This window comes from Trichomycterus rosablanca, chromosome 9 (assembly GCF_030014385.1).
Source record: "Trichomycterus rosablanca isolate fTriRos1 chromosome 9, fTriRos1.hap1, whole genome shotgun sequence".
In the NCBI taxonomy this organism is placed as follows: Eukaryota; Metazoa; Chordata; class Actinopteri; order Siluriformes; family Trichomycteridae; genus Trichomycterus; species Trichomycterus rosablanca.
The window spans coordinates 23835459-23852829 of record NC_085996.1 but is presented as its reverse complement, the minus strand read 5'-3'; the positions used below and the strand labels follow the sequence as shown (position 1 = coordinate 23852829).

The 17371-nt window shown below is 37.9% G+C and overlaps 3 long non-coding RNA genes across 3 annotated transcripts; 1 reads left to right on the top strand and 2 right to left on the bottom strand.

Moving 5' to 3' along the window:
- Positions 1 to 202: 202 nt before the first annotated feature.
- Positions 203 to 4316, bottom strand: LOC134319991 (uncharacterized). Its single transcript, XR_010013593.1, has 4 exons — positions 4144 to 4316; positions 690 to 862; positions 393 to 596; positions 203 to 261 (listed from the first exon to the last, which is right to left on the bottom strand). It is a non-coding gene; the product is annotated as an uncharacterized LOC134319991 (long non-coding RNA).
- Positions 4317 to 8050: 3734 nt separating this feature from the next.
- LOC134319990 (uncharacterized) lies at positions 8051 to 10119 on the bottom strand. The gene is made up of 4 exons (XR_010013592.1): positions 10068 to 10119; positions 8629 to 8767; positions 8430 to 8549; positions 8051 to 8324 (listed from the first exon to the last, which is right to left on the bottom strand). It is a non-coding gene; the product is annotated as an uncharacterized LOC134319990 (long non-coding RNA).
- Positions 10120 to 11440: 1321 nt separating this feature from the next.
- Positions 11441 to 12310, top strand: LOC134319989 (uncharacterized). The gene is made up of 2 exons (XR_010013591.1): positions 11441 to 11625; positions 11912 to 12310. It is a non-coding gene; the product is annotated as an uncharacterized LOC134319989 (long non-coding RNA).
- The last annotated feature ends 5061 nt before the right edge of the window (positions 12311 to 17371 follow it).

Genomic DNA, 17371 nt, shown 5'->3' with positions numbered 1-17371 from the left:
GTGGGAAAGACATTAATTTAAGAAATTAAATAAGTCCGAAACCTGGTGAGTTTTGAATTCCAAAGTCCATGTCTTGTTTGAACTGTTCATATGTCTTACAAAATGGTAACCTAATTGTATTCGAACAAGTACTCGCACCTGGAAAGCGTGATTTTGTATCGAACACAAGCTGTGGTTGTGGATAGATTGTAGATGGAGGGATTGCATTTAATCCTGTGGCAAACATCAATATGTCCTTAAGAGAGATTTTTGTTTCTTGCTCTAAAAAAGAAGAAAAAAAAACAACAATAAATTAAGTGTTGATAGATTTGTACTGCAAACAATGTTCTAGACAACTCAGCTTAAAATCTGAAGTAAATGCTAGTGTCACATTTGGAAATAAATATAAAAACCTTCAGTGTCGAGCAGGTAGTCTCTCCAGTATCCAAGAACTATGTTTTCCTCTTGTCTTCTAGAGCTACCCACTTCACTAAGCTCTAGCCTCTAAAGAGGATGCCGATAGTCTTTTTTCGCTGTAGCACATGTATTGTCTAAAGGTTGTAGTATGCTGTTCCAGAGCATGAATGACATCCAGTGATGCAAGTCCTTCCCTAAATCTGGAAAACAGTCAATTATATGCTAAAAGATGCAATAACAGATTAAGAGTTGGGAAATACAAATTAATATACAACTCATGAGGGATACGCTACCTTTGAATGGAAAAATGATTCCGATAAATGATGAACCACTGCATAAAATCTTTGATGATTATCTCCTTTTTCTCAATACTTCTGGGGTACTGAAAACACCCAGCAGTCTGCAGCAAACTGGAGTGCTTATTCACTGAGCTCTGTAGTTCCTCCAATGTCTGTGCATTTGCTATCTATAGTAAAAATACAGCAGTTATTTAATCAAAATGATAGAAAGATTCTTGGTGAAAGGTTTCAGTTTCATGATCTAACAATACTTAAATTGGGCATGTTTAAGCACACAGTGGACTTTGAATTACATTAAGGGCACCTGGTCTTTTGGAAAAAAAAAAAAAAAAAGATTTGACACATGCTTATGAGCAGTTCTTTATGACTGCTAGTATAGAATGTTATCTCTAGAAGAGACGACCTCATCTGGTCATCATTTATGTCTTTAATTGAGGCTGAATCTGTGGATGTTCCTTTACCAGCAAGGTAATAATAAAGGTTTTCTGAAAGAAAACGAGGGCCAGGGCCTCCATGAACTATTGAGACTGCGATCATCCTCCCAGCAAGAAAGTATTCATCATTCCTGGCAGCTGTAAATGGAATTTCGAAAAGTTATTTATTTTATTTTATATATATATATAATGGATCATGGATCAATTTATATAATTGATATAATTGATCATGGATCAATTTAAATATATCAGAATACTTAAGATCATCATGTTGCCCTATGTCAAAGAATAAATGTCCTTAAAGCGGGTATTTCAACATGAAAATGACCCAAAACATTTTGGTTACAGATGAACAAGATTGAGGTAATGGAGTGGCCAGCTCAATCCCTTGATTTCAATCCCATATAGAACTGGTGTTCTGACTTCTGAAACGCATTTTTTTAGGCAAAACCCAAAATTGCAGAAGAACTGTGGAATGTAGTCTAATCATCCTGGACTGGAATACCTGTTTAGAGGTGCCAGAAGTTGGTCGACTCCATGCAACACAGATCTCGGAAACAATCGTTCTTTTAACAAACAATTAGTTCAGTAATTTAAACAATTAGTTCAGTAATTTAAAGTGAGGTGAAACCTCAAACATTTTCAGTCTGTACATACATTTTTTGAGTTTTTAAAGAAAACTGCTGGCACTACTATTATTTTGAACAGCTTTCTGTAAAGGATTAACACAAACTGGCTAAATGTTGTTAATGTTCTGATGTAGAATTGAAAATGTAGTATTTTCAGTGCATTTGCATTTATGGGAATAAAAGTTATTATAACGATTTTGTGCTTTATTCACTTTTTTAAATTACTGCTATTTTATTGAACACCACTATATATATATATACAGTGTATCACAAAAGTGAGTACATCCCTCACATTTCTGCAGATATTTAAGTATATCTTTTCATGGGACAACACTGACAAAATGACACTTTGACACAATGAAAAGTAGTCTGTGTGCAGCTTATATAACAGTGTAAATTTATTCTTCCCTCAAAATAACTTAATATACAGCCATTAATGGCTAAACCACCGGCAACAAAAGTGAGTACACCCCTTAGTGAAAGTTCCTGAAGTGTCAATATTTTGTGTGGCCACCATTATTTCCCAGAACTTCCTTAACTCTCCTGGGCATGGAGTTTACCAGAGCTTCACAGGTTGCCACTGGAATGCTTTTCCACTCCTCCATGACGACATCACGGAGCTGGCGGATATTCGAGACTTTGCGCTCCTCCACCTTCCGCTTGAGGATGCCCCAAAGATGTTCTATTGGGTTTAGGTCTGGAGACATGCTTAGCCAGTCCATCACCTTTACCCTCAGCCTCTTCAATAAAGCAGTGGTCGTCTTAGAGGTGTGTTTGGGGTCATTATCATGCTGGAACACTGCCCTGCGACCCAGTTTCCGGAGGGAGGGGATCATGCTCTGCTTCAGTATTTCACAGTACATATTGGAGTTCATGTGTCCCTCAATGAAATGTAACTCCCCAACACCTGCTGCACTTATGCAGCCCCAGACCATGGCATTCCCACCACCATGCTTGACTGTAGGCATGACACTTATCTTTGTACTCCTCACCTGATTGCCGCCACACATGCTTGAGACCATCTGAACCAAACAAATTAATCTTGGTCTCATCAGACCATAGGACATGGTTCCAGTAATCCATGTCCTTTGTTGACATGTCTTCAGCAAACTGTTTGCGGGCTTTCTTGTGTAGAGACTTCAGAAGAGGCTTCCTTCTGTGGTGACAGCCATGCAGACCAATTTGATGTAGTGTGCGGCGTATGGTCTGAGCACTGACAGGCTGACCCCCCACCTTTTCAATCTCTGCAGCAATGCTGACAGCACTCCTGTGCCTATCTTTCAAAGACAGCAGTTGGATGTGACGCTGAGCACGTGCACTCAGCTTCTTTGGACGACCAAGGCGAGGTCTGTTCTGAGTGGACCCTGCTCTTTTAAAACGCTGGATGATCTTGGCCACTGTGCTGCAGCTCAGTTTCAGGGTGTTGGCAATCTTCTCGTAGCCTTGGCCATCTTCATGTAGCGCAACAATTCGTCTTTTAAGATCCTCAGAGAGTTCTTTGCCATGAGGTGCCATGTTGGAACTTTCAGTGACCAGTATGAGAGAGTGTGAGAGCTGTACTACTAAATTGAACACACATGCTCCCTATGCACACCTGAGACCTAGTAACACTAACAAATCACATGACATTTTGGAGGGAAAATGACAAGCAGTGCTCAATTTGGACATTTAGGGGTGTAGTCTCTTAGGGGTGTACTCACTTTTGTTGCCGGTGGTTTAGACATTAATGGCTGTATATTGAGTTATTTTGAGGAAAGAATAAATTTACACTGTTATATAAGCTGCACACAGACTACTTTTCATTGTGTCAAAGTGTCATTTTGTCAGTGTTGTCCCATGAAAAGATATACTTAAATATCTGCAGAAATGTGAGGGGTGTACTCACTTTTGTGATACACTGTATACACTGCTCAAAAAAATAAAGGGAACACTAAAATAACACATCCTAGATCTCAATTAATGAAATATTCCAGTTGAAAATCTTTATTTATCACATAGTGGAATGCGTTGAATGTTGGCCACACAAACTACTGAGCCTCATTTTAACTTGTCTTGAGGAATTTCCACTGAAGTTGGATCAGCCTGTAATTGGATTTTCCACTTTGATTTTGAGTATGATTCCAAATCCAGACCTCCATGGGATAATAATTTTGATTTACATTGATCATTTTATGTTATTTTGTTCTCAACACATTCCACTATGTGATAAATAAAGATTTTCAACTGGAATATTTCATTAATTGAGATCTAGGATGTGTTATTTTAGTGTTCCCTTTATTTTTTTGAGCAGTGTATATACACACACACATACAGTACATATACATACACATACATAAATACACACAGAAAAATAATTAAGAATGTGCCACTATAGTAATTGAGTACCGTCACTGTCAAAGGTGAGAAATTTTGCATTCTCTGGGCCATCAAAGATTCTTCGTGTTTTTAGGCAGTCCATCAGGAGGCTTAGAAATTCACGCTTGGGGCCACCTGTGTCCACTGCATCTTCACTCTACCCCTCATCATCCGTGAATTTCACCAGCATGTCATGTACTGGATCATACGATGCTCTTTTAAAACCTCGTAATGCTCCATCCCACACATTAGCTCGATTTATGTTAAACTTGCTGCAAATAGTTCTTATAATCTGTGCTGAGATTTGACACAACATCTTCAGCAGTCACACCATCTGTGCTGTAAAATATGGCAGAATACATGGCAAAATAATACATGGTATTAATACATTTACAACATTTATGAATCAAACAACATATATTTTAAAAGATCTAAGATCTAATCTACGTTGAACAAATACTTGTCCATCTGTTGTTTTGGTTATTTTGTTAGCCCCCTATTACTCTGTTCTTGAATGGCCAGGACCAACACAGAGCAGGTATTATTTGGCTGGTGAGTTTCTTTCACCACAGCAGTGACACTGACATGGTGTGGCATGTTATTGTGTGTTGCATGTTGGTACGAATAGATCAAACACAGCAGTGCTGCTGTTTTTATACACCTCAGTGTTACTACTGGACCAAGATTTGTCCACCAACCAAAACTATTTAGCCAACAGCTTTCTGTGGGCATTGTTCTGTGACCACTGATAAAGAACTAGAGGATGACCAACAAACTCTGCAGTAGCAGATAAGCTATCTTTATATGTGCAAAGCAGGAATGTCTTCTAAAAATAACATTTATTACACACAGTGTTTAAAAAGCCTGTAACTAAAACTATTAAGTTCATCTGCTAAAGTTCATTGTGTAAACACAATATATCATCTTTCTTACCTTTCTTCTTCTGCTTGTTCCTTGACTTCCTCTAGATCTGAATCACTATCATCAATTAATATTGGTGCATACACATTAGTGTAAGTGCTGCAATAATAATTAAAAGAAATGTTAGTCACTGTGTTTGAGAAATCTAATTGCACATGGAAGTCATGCTACTGGTGATTATTAATTTAATAATTGACCACTAACTATTTTTTGAACCAGGCCTTATGGTTTCTGGATTTTTTTTTTCTATTAGATTCATAGCTCACCTATAGAAGTCATCTTTGGCTGAGGCAGAATTCACATTTCCCTGGGCTGTCACCGGTTCTCTTATCTAATTTCAGAGTAGATATTACAGTTAAGCTTGCATTTTTTGATGTTAGCACATTCAATACAATACATTTCAAAAGCATTTGTTTACCTGGTCAGAAGGCTGGGAAGAGTTGGGTCTGCAAGTAATATAAAAAGAGACATAGTTATAAATGCTTGCCCGGCAACAATTAAAAGCAAACATTTAAGATTACAATCCTTAAATATTTGTGCTAATAATATTAGTTTGACGTACATTTGTAGCAAAAGATTTAGAATGCTTCAATTGATAATGTTTCAAAACAAAAACTTTAAGTTAAATTAATACAATGACAAAGCATGACAAAGAAAATAGTAGTTAATCTATGGAAAGATAGTAGACACCACACCTCATGAACAAAATATGCAAGGTGTTGGTACTTTACATGGTTTTATCTTGATTAATTCTCAGTACATTCTTAAAGAAGAAAAGTAAAAAGAAGTAAACATTTACAGGAAAAAGTGAAACAGTAAGAATAATAAGTGAAATAATATAACTTTGCTGATAAAGTCAGGATGTGTGCTGTACCAAGTACATACATTTTTTGCAAGGTTGTATTTTACCTCTTTGTACTTTCAGTGCATGGAGTGCTCGACTTATCCGGATCTTCCCAAGGCTATGGAAAAAGCAAATATAACGATAAATAATTATTTACTATTATTATTTTATTATGAATTCAGACAATTTAAGTGGGGTGATACAGAGTAGTACATACCAAGGTGTCGTAAAGTGAACTATGTTCAGAAGGTTTGGACATGGTTCGTACATACAGTGTATCACAAAAGTGAGTACACCCCTCACATTTCTGCAGATATTTAAGTATATCTTTTCATGGGACAACACTGACAAAATGACACTTTGACACAATGAAAAGTAGTCTGTGTGCAGCTTATATAACAGTGTACATTTATTCTTCCCTCAAAATAACTCAATATACAGCCATTAATGTCTAAACCACCGGCAACAAAAGTGAGTACACCCCTAAGAGACTACACCCTTAAATGTCCAAATTGAGCACTGCTTGTCATTTTCCCTCCAAAATGTCATGTGATTTGTTAGTGTTACTAGGTCTCAGGTGTGCATAGGGAGCAGGTGTGTTTAATTTAGTAGTACAGCTCTCACACTCTCTCATACTGGTCACTGAAAGTTCCAACATGGCACCTCATGGCAAAGAACTCTCTGAGGATCTTAAAAGACGAATTGTTGCGCTACATGAAGATGGCCAAGGCTACAAAAAGATTGCCAACACCCTGAAACTGAGCTGCAGCACAGTGGCCAAGATCATCCAGCGTTTTAAAAGAGCAGGGTCCACTCAGAACAGACCTCGCGTTGGTCGTCCAAAGAAGCTGAGTGCACGTGCTCAGCGTCACATCCAACTGCTGTCTTTGAAAGATAGGCGCAGGAGTGCTGTCAGCATTGCTGCAGAGATTGAAAAGGTGGGGGGTCAGCCTATCAGTGCTCAGACCATACGCCGCACACTACATCAAATTGGTCTGCATGGCTGTCACCCCAGAAGGAAGCCTCTTCTGAAGTCTCTACACAAGAAAGCCCGCAAACAGTTTGCTGAAGACATGTCAACAAAGGACATGGATTACTGGAACCATGTCCTATGGTCTGATGAGACCAAGATTAATTTGTTTGGTTCAGATGGTGTCAAGCATGTGTGGCGGCAATCAGGTGAGGAGTACAAAGATAAGTGTGTCATGCCTACAGTCAAGCATGGTGGTGGGAATGCCATGGTCTGGGGCTGCATGAGTGCAGCAGGTGTTGGGGAGTTACATTTCATTGAGGGACACATGAACTCCAATATGTACTGTGAAATACTGAAGCAGAGCATGATCCCCTCCCTCCGGAAACTGGGTCGCAGGGCAGTGTTCCAGCATGATAATGACCCCAAACACACCTCTAAGACGACCACTGCTTTATTGAAGAGGCTGAGGGTAAAGGTGATGGACTGGCCAAGCATGTCTCCAGACCTAAACCCAATAGAACATCTTTGGGGCATCCTCAAGCGGAAGGTGGAGGAGCGCAAAGTCTCGAATATCCGCCAGCTCCGTGATGTCGTCATGGAGGAGTGGAAAAGCATTCCAGTGGCAACCTGTGAAGCTCTGGTAAACTCCATGCCCAGGAGAGTTAAGGCAGTTCTGGGAAATAATGGTGGCCACACAAAATATTGACACTTCAGGAACTTTCACTTAGGGGTGTACTCACTTTTGTTGCCGGTGGTTTAGACATTAATGGCTGTATATTGAGTTATTTTGAGGGAAGAATAAATGTACACTGTTATATAAGCTGCACACAGACTACTTTTCATTGTGTCAAAGTGTCATTTTGTCAGTGTTGTCCCATGAAAAGATATACTTCAATATCTGCAGAAATGTGAGGGGTGTACTCACTTTTGTGATACACTGTAGACTTCTGAGTCATCTTCTGAACATGAAGAAGCTCCACTGTATTCTTAAAAAAAGTTTAATAATTATTACATTTTTTAGATTATTTCTGGTTAGACTTGATTGTGCCATTTGTTTAGATTATAGTTCTATAAATAGGGTTAAATATGTAATTTAAATAGTCAGAAACTGGTTTCAAACTAATTTTATCACAGGCTGGTCATATTGTGAAATGAGATGATATATTACTGTTTAAAAAGTCTTCAACTTTGCAGATGTACAGCGTAATCCGTTGATATGCTTTTCCCAAAGCCTCTTTATATCGCTCAATTGTGAAAGGCCTGTCTGTTCCTGGAATATTTTTTATTTCTTTTCCATCAGGATATAACATGATGAATGGGCCATGTTTCAAGTCCTGGTTAAAATCTTTTAGCTTTTTTTCGGATGCAGCAAGAAGCTGTTCTGAAGACCAACTTGGCTCAACAGGAAGGGGCATGGTCTTCCCTTACAGGTTTTAAAACATCATCCGCTCTCCGCATAACTCCAACATTAATCTGAAGTAAAATAAGTAATTTTAAAATAAAAGGGCAATAAGCAGCAATATGATAAAAGAATATAAAGAAACTTAGTAATAATTAAAATACATAAACAAAGGCTACCTTTACTGTTTTTTCCTGTGACTGAGTTAGGTCGTTTTGTTTTGAAGAATGTTTTTCTGTCCTTCTCTTTTAAATCTCTAAATTTAAGGAATGCATCAAGGGCGGTTTCTCCCGACGTTCCTGACAAAACATATGTAATGTAAATAGTGTATACAAATTATGAAAAACACACACACAAAGTATCTCCCTTTATTTGTACCTGCACTGGTGCTGGCCTGACATTCAGAGATCTTTCCTGCTGCCTCTTTCAAACAAACGATGTTTTTGCCACATGCACTGCAAAATGTATAGCTTTGGCTCTCTATCTTGTACCCACAAAAGGGACAATACATGTTCATCTATAACAACAGTGAATTAAGTATCATTAATTTATCTTTATATGTGACAACAAGTTTCACTGACTGTCCATGACTGTCTATGCTGACACTACAGATATAGTTACAACCAAAATTGATTATACCCATGCCCAATTTGAATTAAAAGTATTTTCCCTAAGAACTTCATTTGATAAATAGGTTCCTTCTGGCTGAAAGTAACAATTGAAATAAATTGTAAGATATTGTGCTGGAGATAATGTACTTACATCTCTGTAAAATTGCTGTGTATAAATTTATTTATAACCTTTCTCAGTCATCAATGGCAAAGCAGATATATGCAATCACAGAAATCAAAGGGATCATATAATCGCTTTATGCATGTCTCTACTGTGAGTAACCTGGGGCAGTGGTAACCTAGTGAGTAGAGCTGTAGGTTACCAGCTAGAAGGTTGCGGGTTTGAATCACGGCTCTGGCACTGTTTTTTCTCCCTGTGCTTTGACCCCAGCTTCCATACAAGCAGGAATACGTGGAAACAAAAACATGTACTTGTACTTTACATGTGTAATTGTATATATGATAAATGCATTTCATATACCCTAATTTATCCTTAAAACACCATGACCATTTAAAAAAATTACTTTTTATACTGTTTTTGAGGTAAAAGGCATTAACATCTCTGCATTTTTTTTTGTAAAACTGTAAAAGAACAACATAAAAACTGCTCAGACTTGTCATTTACATCTTTAGCACAATGTATTTTGCTGTTTTTGTCACCTGTTTTCAGCCAGAAGAAATCTTTTGGTCAAATAAAAACTCACTTAAAATCAAAAACAGGCATGAGTATGTACACTTAGAATGGATAATGATAACTAGCTAATACATTATACATACACTGTTAAATGGCTTAATATATAACACTGTTACTGACAAATATTCATTTATTAAGGAAGGTAAATCTGGATGTATAAAGAAATAAAACCAGTTAGACCTAACCTTAACCTACCTTAACCTTTTTCTACAAAAAAAAAAAAAAAAAAAAAAACGGGAAAAGGAGTGAATTAGCTAGCACCGCACAAGGAAGATTAAGTGTGCTAAATCTTTTCACATCCAATCAGCAATTCCACAAAAATACACAACATAGCCTTAAAACATCCAGTCAACCAATTCTAATAACAAATCGCTTCATATTTAATTATTTTCAGAACTTCGAACATTGTATAATGTTTTAATTACTCTTTAATAACGGGAAATATCAAAATATACAAATAAATGCTGTTACATTTACACAGTTAAACATCCTACACTAAAAAAAAAACTTACTTTTGATTCGAATTATTTTACTGAACGTTAACTTATCTCCACTCCTCTTAATAGGCTCTATCAGAGCGGTAGAGAGAACAGAGTGGCGACACTCCCATAGGGAACCGTTGGAAAGGGGGCGGGACATATTTTCTGTGCAGCTTCCGGGTTGTGGAGCTCTGTATAGTTCCAAACATCCCATAGAGCCCCATTCATTTCCACTACTTATCAAACATTTTTAGCTGTTTGTTGCTTTGTTTTAAAAAAAATAATGAATTTGATGTCATTAATATACGTAATACTGTTATTATTTAGCATTTGCTCAGCACTAAATGTTACATGTTTATCTTAATTAATAGGTATAACTGAATTTAGCTTAGTCAGCTAAGCTAAATTATTGACACTAGAGTCTTTTCACCTAAAATTGATTAATTAAAAGTTGATTAATCAAGAGTCTTGTTACAGAAATGATAATAAAACATCAGAGCCATAATAAATCATTATACTTTTACTTTCATTCTTAAGTACATTTGAAGGTAAATTTAGTTTAGTACTTTAGTGGAGGTAAAGAGTATTTTTACTTTTACTACTACTTTTACTGGAGTAATATGTTACCTTGGATATCTCTACTTCAACTCAACTACATGGTTTGTGTACCTTGTCCACCACTTACATTAGACAAAATGAACTAGTGCATATTAATTATGAATTAATTCATGTATTACATGTAGGAATAAATTATTACTTACTCATGAAATAAGACATGAATTAATGCTATTTCATGTACCTGCACTATAATGTTAAAGGTATTGGTACGGTAGTGTGTTTATGAATCTGTTCATTCAGTGCAGGTAAACCTTATGAATCCAGCCACATGGCTTAGTGTTTAACCAAAATGATTATTATTATGAATCCTCAGGAAAGTGAAGGGAGATTAGTTTATGTAAAAAACAAAACATAAAAAACTGTCTAATCTCTGTACTGTATATTGTCTCTACTACTTAATGATATCGCATTATGTAATGTATGCTAATATAATGTACTGTGTGTTAACAAGAACGACCTATTAAGTCATTATAAACATCAATCTTCCACTTCATATACCAAATTGATATTAAAGCAGATGCAGTAAATGTAAACGCAGTTGAAAATACCCAGAAATTGTACAAATGTTTATTATTTACTGTTTAATATTTCACTCACTGCTGCCTGTCCCATATGAGAACATGACAGCGCCGGGTTTGTTTGGAACTATTGGAGGGTGACATGAACCACGTGACCGCGTAGCGGCGAGATCAAGGAGTGTCGCAACTCTCTCTATCTACGGCTCTGGGCTCTATGCACGACTGTCTTCCGGGTTCTCGTATACTGGCAGATCAACTTCCGGTATTCATTTGCCAGTCGTCAACAAGCAGATACCGTTAGGCATGGCTCTCTTTTACACTTGTTGTCTTCAAGATTAACCTCGTCTGACAGTGAACGATTTAGACCGACCGACGCATGGTTTGTACTGCTTCTTCTAACAAGCGGGAAAAAGGATTTTAAATGTACAACTCCAGCGACATTGACAAATATGAAGGTAAGTACGTTAGCAAACATTTCCTTAGAACCATGCAAGTAGGGTAGTTGTAAACTGGTTAGTGGTTGTTTTGCTAGACTAGACAAACACTACATCTAGCTTGACAGACCAGTATTAAGATTCATGTTTTAGTTAGCTTTGAAGCATACCATTACAATTTCATTTTTATGCATATTCTGCTTGCACAGTGCCAGGTTAGGCAAGCTTTAAGATAGTGTCAAATCCCATGTATTAATGATGTTCAAACAACAATAAATATATATATGTATGTGTGTTCAATTCCCAGGTGGAGTGGTCCGGGTTCTTTCTGTGTGAGGTTTGCATGTTCTCCCTGTATCTGCGTGGGTTTCCTCCGGCAGCTCCTGTTTCCTCCCACAGTCCATAGACGTGCAAGTGAGGTGAATTGGAGATACAAAATTGTTTGATATTAAAACTTGAACTGATGAATTTTGTGTAATGAGTAACTACCATTTCTGTCATGAATGTAACCAAAGTGTAAAACATGATGTTAAAATCCTAATACAACATAAAACAAACTAAACATATCTGACTGGATATATTAGCAATTTACCCTCAATCTTTTGATTAAGTGTAAAAAGTTTTGTTCACCAATATATGAATGAGTTATCTTTTATTCATTATCAAATGTTATATGTCAGACCATAATAAATTTCCTGTCAATTGATTAATTTGATGTTACAGTATTAACATGTCTTTCTCCAAAAACATATTTGTTGTAAATGCGAGGAGGAACTTTGATTTTTTTATTCTTATGTTTATTACAGCAGGTTATCAAGAATTAAAGTCATTACAGAATTTATCAGTGTCAAGCTGGCAGCAATGGGGTATCAAATATACAGTGCCTTGCAAAAGTATTCAGCCCCCTTGAACTTTTCAACCTTTTGCCACATTTCAGGCTTCAAACATAACGATATGAAATTGTAATTTTTTGTGAAGAATCAACAACAAGTGGGACACAATCGTGAAGTAGAACGAAATTTATTGGATATTTTAAACTTTTTTTAGAAATAAAAAACTAAAAAGTGGGGCGTGCAATATTATTCAGCCCCTTTACTTTCAGTGCAGCAAACTCACTCCAGAAGTTCAGTGAGGATCTCTGAATGATCCAATGTTGACCTAAATGACTGATGGTGATAAATAGAATCCACCTGTGTGTAATCAAGTCTCCGTATAAATGCACCTGCTCTGTGACAGTCTCCGAGTTCTGTTTAAAGCGCAGAGAGCATCATGAAGACCAAGGAACACACCAGGCAGGTCCGAGATACTGTTGTGGAGAAGTTTAAAGCCGGATTTGGATACAAAAAGATTTCCCAAGCTTTAAACATCTCAAGGAGCACTGTGCAAGCGATCATATTGAAATGGAAGGAGTATCAGACCACTGCAAATCTACCAAGACCCGGCCGTCCCCCTAAACTTTCAGCTCAAACAAGGAGAAGACTGATCAGGGATGCAGCCAAGAGGCCCATGATCACTCTGAATGAACTGCAGAGATCTACAGCTGAGGTGGGAGACTCTGTCCATAGGACACAATCAGTCGTACACTGCACAAATCTGGCCTTTATGGAAGAGTGGCAAGAAGAAAGCCATTTCTCAAAGATATCTATAAAAAGTCACCTGGGAGACACACCAAACATGTGGAAGAAGGTGCTCTGGTCAGATGAAACCAAAATCGAACTTTTTGGCCACAATGCAAAACGTTATGTTTGGCGTAAAAGCAACACAGCTCATCACCCTGAACACACCATCCCCACTGTCAAACATGGTGGTGGCAGCATCATGGTTTGGGCCTGCTTTTCTTCAGCAGGGACAGGGAAGATGGTTAAAATTGATGGGAAGATGGATGGAGCCAAATACAGGACCATTCTGGAAGAAAACCTGTTGCAGTCTGCAAAAGACCTGAGACTGGGACGGAGATTTATCTTCCAACAAGACAATGAACCAAAACATAAAGCAAAATCTACAATGGAATGGTTCACAAATAAACGTATCCAGGTGTTAGAATGGCCAAGTCAAAGTCCAGACCTGAATCCCATCGAGAATCTGTGGAAAGAGCTGAAAACTGCTGTTCACAAACGCTCTCCATCCAACCTCACTGAGCTCGAGCTGTTTTGCAAGGAAGAATGGGCAAAAATTTCTGTCTCTCGATGTGCAAAACTGATAGAGACATACCCCAAGCGACTTGCAGCTGTAATCGCAGCAAAAGGTGGCGCTACAAAGTATTAACGCAAGGGGGCTGAATAATATTGCACGCCCCACTTTTCAGTTTTTTATTTCTAAAAAAAGTTTAAAATATCCAATAAATTTCGTTCCACTTCACGATTGTGTCCCACTTGTTGTTGATTCTTCACAAAAAATTACAATTTCATATCGTTATGTTTGAAGCCTGAAATGTGGCAAAAGGTTGAAAAGTTCAAGGGGGCTGAATACTTTTGCAAGGCACTGTATATGCTGTTCAGTTCAAAACCTTGTATCATGTTACAAAAGAGAAAAAAAAAAACGTCCATTTGAAGTTAAATGTAAAAAGATTTTATTTCAAGTCTTTTTAACGCCATTCAAGTGGTCTATTCATTGTGAAATGAATGTTAAACAACTGCCAGATTCACAAAACGTAAGAAACAGCAAAAACTGTTTTACACACTCAATATAGAAGCACTTTGTAGTTCTACAATTACTGACTGTAGTCCATCTGTTTCTCTACATGCTTTGTTAGCCCCCTTTCATGCTGTTCTTCAATGACTCTCCCAGGACCCCCACAGAGCAGGTATTATTTAGGTGGTGGATGATTCTCAGCACTGCAGTGACACGGACATGGTGCTGGTGTGTTAGTGTGTGTTGTGCTGGTATGAGTGGATCAGACACAGCAGCGCTGCTGCAGTTTTTAAACACCTCACTGTCACTGCTGGACTGAGAATCGTCCACCAACCAATAACATCCAGCCAACAGTGCCTCATGGGCAGCGTCCTGTGACCACTGATGGTCTAGAAGATGACCAATTGAAACAGCAGCAATAGATGAGTGATCGTCTCTGACTTTATGCCTACAAGGTGGACCAACAAGGTAGGAGTGTTTAATAGAGTGGACAGTGAGTGGACACGGTGTTTAAAAACTCCAGCAGCACTGCTGTGTCTGATCCACTCATACCAGCACAACACACACTAACACACCACCAGCATGTCATTGTCACTGCAGTGCTGAGAATCATCCACCACCTAAATAATACCTGCTCTGTGGGGGTCCTGGTCATCAAGAACAGAAAGGAGGCTAACAGTATAGAAAGAAACAAATTAACTACAGTTTGTAATTGTAGAACTAATAAAATAATCAAAGAGTGTAGACATAAGAGGTATGTTTACATAATGAAGAGGCTTTTGTTGGCTTTTTATGCTTTTGTTTAAAAACAGAGTATAAACTATAATATATATATTTACAATATTTAAATGTGCACGTTCTTAAAAATTACAGTCAAAAACGAATGTTTAGCTCCATCCCTTGACAAGTGGTCCAATCTCACGATACAGTAAACAGCTGATTTATGCTCTGATAGCGATCACTGTGTCAAACAACTTATTCTTTTTAACCCGTCGGATGCAGCGTTCAACATGAACCCTGAGAATGTACCGATCCACCCCGATCTTGTTTTTGAAAACACAAAACCTTCTTACTAATTTTAGAACTCAAACTCGTATATTCGCCGCTATACGACACGTTGTGATTAGAAATTTGCCGGTGTTTATAACAAACCGGAAGCTAGACTGCCCGACTAACGCTAAACGGAAACGCGTCACAGAGCTTGCGTGCATAGAGCCTATTTAGCATCTTCAGTGTGTGATTCTTGCTTCTTCTGGTGCAATAGTCATAAAGATAAAAAATTATAGAGCGCCCCTAAAGGCCGGGAGCATTTCCGTTGTGGCAATGTGTTGTGTTGTGGTTATTAAATTCGCGTTCTACCTTAATGTGTTGTGTTGTGGTTATTAAATTCGCTTTTTACCTTAATGTGTTGTGTTGTGGTTATTAAATTCGCTTTTTACCTTAATGTGTTGTGTTGTGGTTATTAAATTCGCTTTTTACCTTAATGTGTTGTGTTGTGGTTATTAAATTCGCGTTCTACCTTAATGTGGTTGTGTTGTGGTTATTAAATTCGCTTTTTACCTTAATGTGTTGTGTTGTGGTTATTAAATTCGCTTTTTACCTTAATGTGTTGTGTTGTGGTTATTAAATTCGCGTTCTACCTTAATGTGTTGTGTTGTGGTTATTAAATTCGCGTTCTACCTTAATGTGGTTGTGTTGTGGTTATTAAATTCGCTTTTTACCTTAATGTGTTGTGTTGTGGTTATTAAATTCGCTTTTTACCTTAATGTGTTGTGTTGTGGTTATTAAATTCGCTTTTTACCTTAATGTGTTGTGTTGTGGTTATTAAATTCGCTTTTTACCTTAATGTGTTGTGTTGTGGTTATTAAATTCACGTTCTACCTTAATGTGGTTGTGTTGTGGTTATTAAATTTGCGTTCTACCTTAATGTGGTTGTGTTGTGGTTATTGAATTCGCGTTCAACCTTAATGTGGTTGTGTTGTGGTTATTGAATTCGCGTTCTACCTTAATGTGGTTGTGTTGTGGTTATTGAATTCGCGTTCAACCTTAATGTGGTTGTGTTGTGGTTATTGAATTCACGTTCAACCTTAATGTGGTTGTGTTGTCAGCTTTTGTTTGATTTGTAAATGTTGTTGTGTTTTGACTCAGCGGGCCACCGTATTGGAGCACCATTCTTTTAAAAGATGAAGAGTGCTGTCCAACACGTGAGTACAAAATCTTAGATCTGGTGACTGCAAAGATCATAGCATTAAATCCACCTCCTTGTTTCCACACTCACTGTCCATTTTATCAGCTCCACTTACCATATAGAAGCTCCACTTACCATATATATTTCTCTACATACCTTTTTAGCCTGCTTTCATCCTGTTCTTCAATGGTCAGGACCACCACAGAACAGGTATTATTTAGGTGGTGGATCATTCTCAGCACAGCGGTGACACTGACATGGTGGTGGTGTGTTAGTGTGTGTTGTGCTGGTATGAGCAGCGCTGCTGGAGTTTTTAAATACCGTGTCCACTCACTGTCCACTCTATTAGACACTCCTACTCAGTTGGTCCACCTTGTAGATGTAAAATCAGAGACGATCGCTCATCTATTGCTGCTGTTTGAGTTGGTCATCTTTTAGATCATCAGTGGTCACAGGATGCTGCCCACCGGGCGCTGTTGGCTGGATGTTTTTGGTTGGTGGACTATTCTCAGTCCAGCAGTGACAGTGAGGTGTTTAAAAACTCCATCAGCATCGCTGTGTCTGATCCAACACACACTAACACACCACCACCATGCCATTATCACTGCAGTGCTGAGAATCATCCACCACCTAAATAATACCTACTCTGTAGTGGTCCTGTGGGGGTCCTGACCATTGAAGAACAGAGTGAAAGCAGGCTAAAAGTATGTAGAGAAAGAGTTGGGACTACAGTCAGTAATTGTAGAACTACAAAGTGCTTCTATATGGTAAGTGGAGCTGAGAAAATAGACGGTGAGTGTAAAAACAAGGAGGTGGTTTTAATGTTATGCCTGACCGGTGTATAATTCACTTCATTTTCATTTCAATTCACATTAAATTTTGCTATGGCCCATTTGACCTGTAAATGGAGCCAGTGACATCTTAGAAGAAACAATCCTTATATAAATA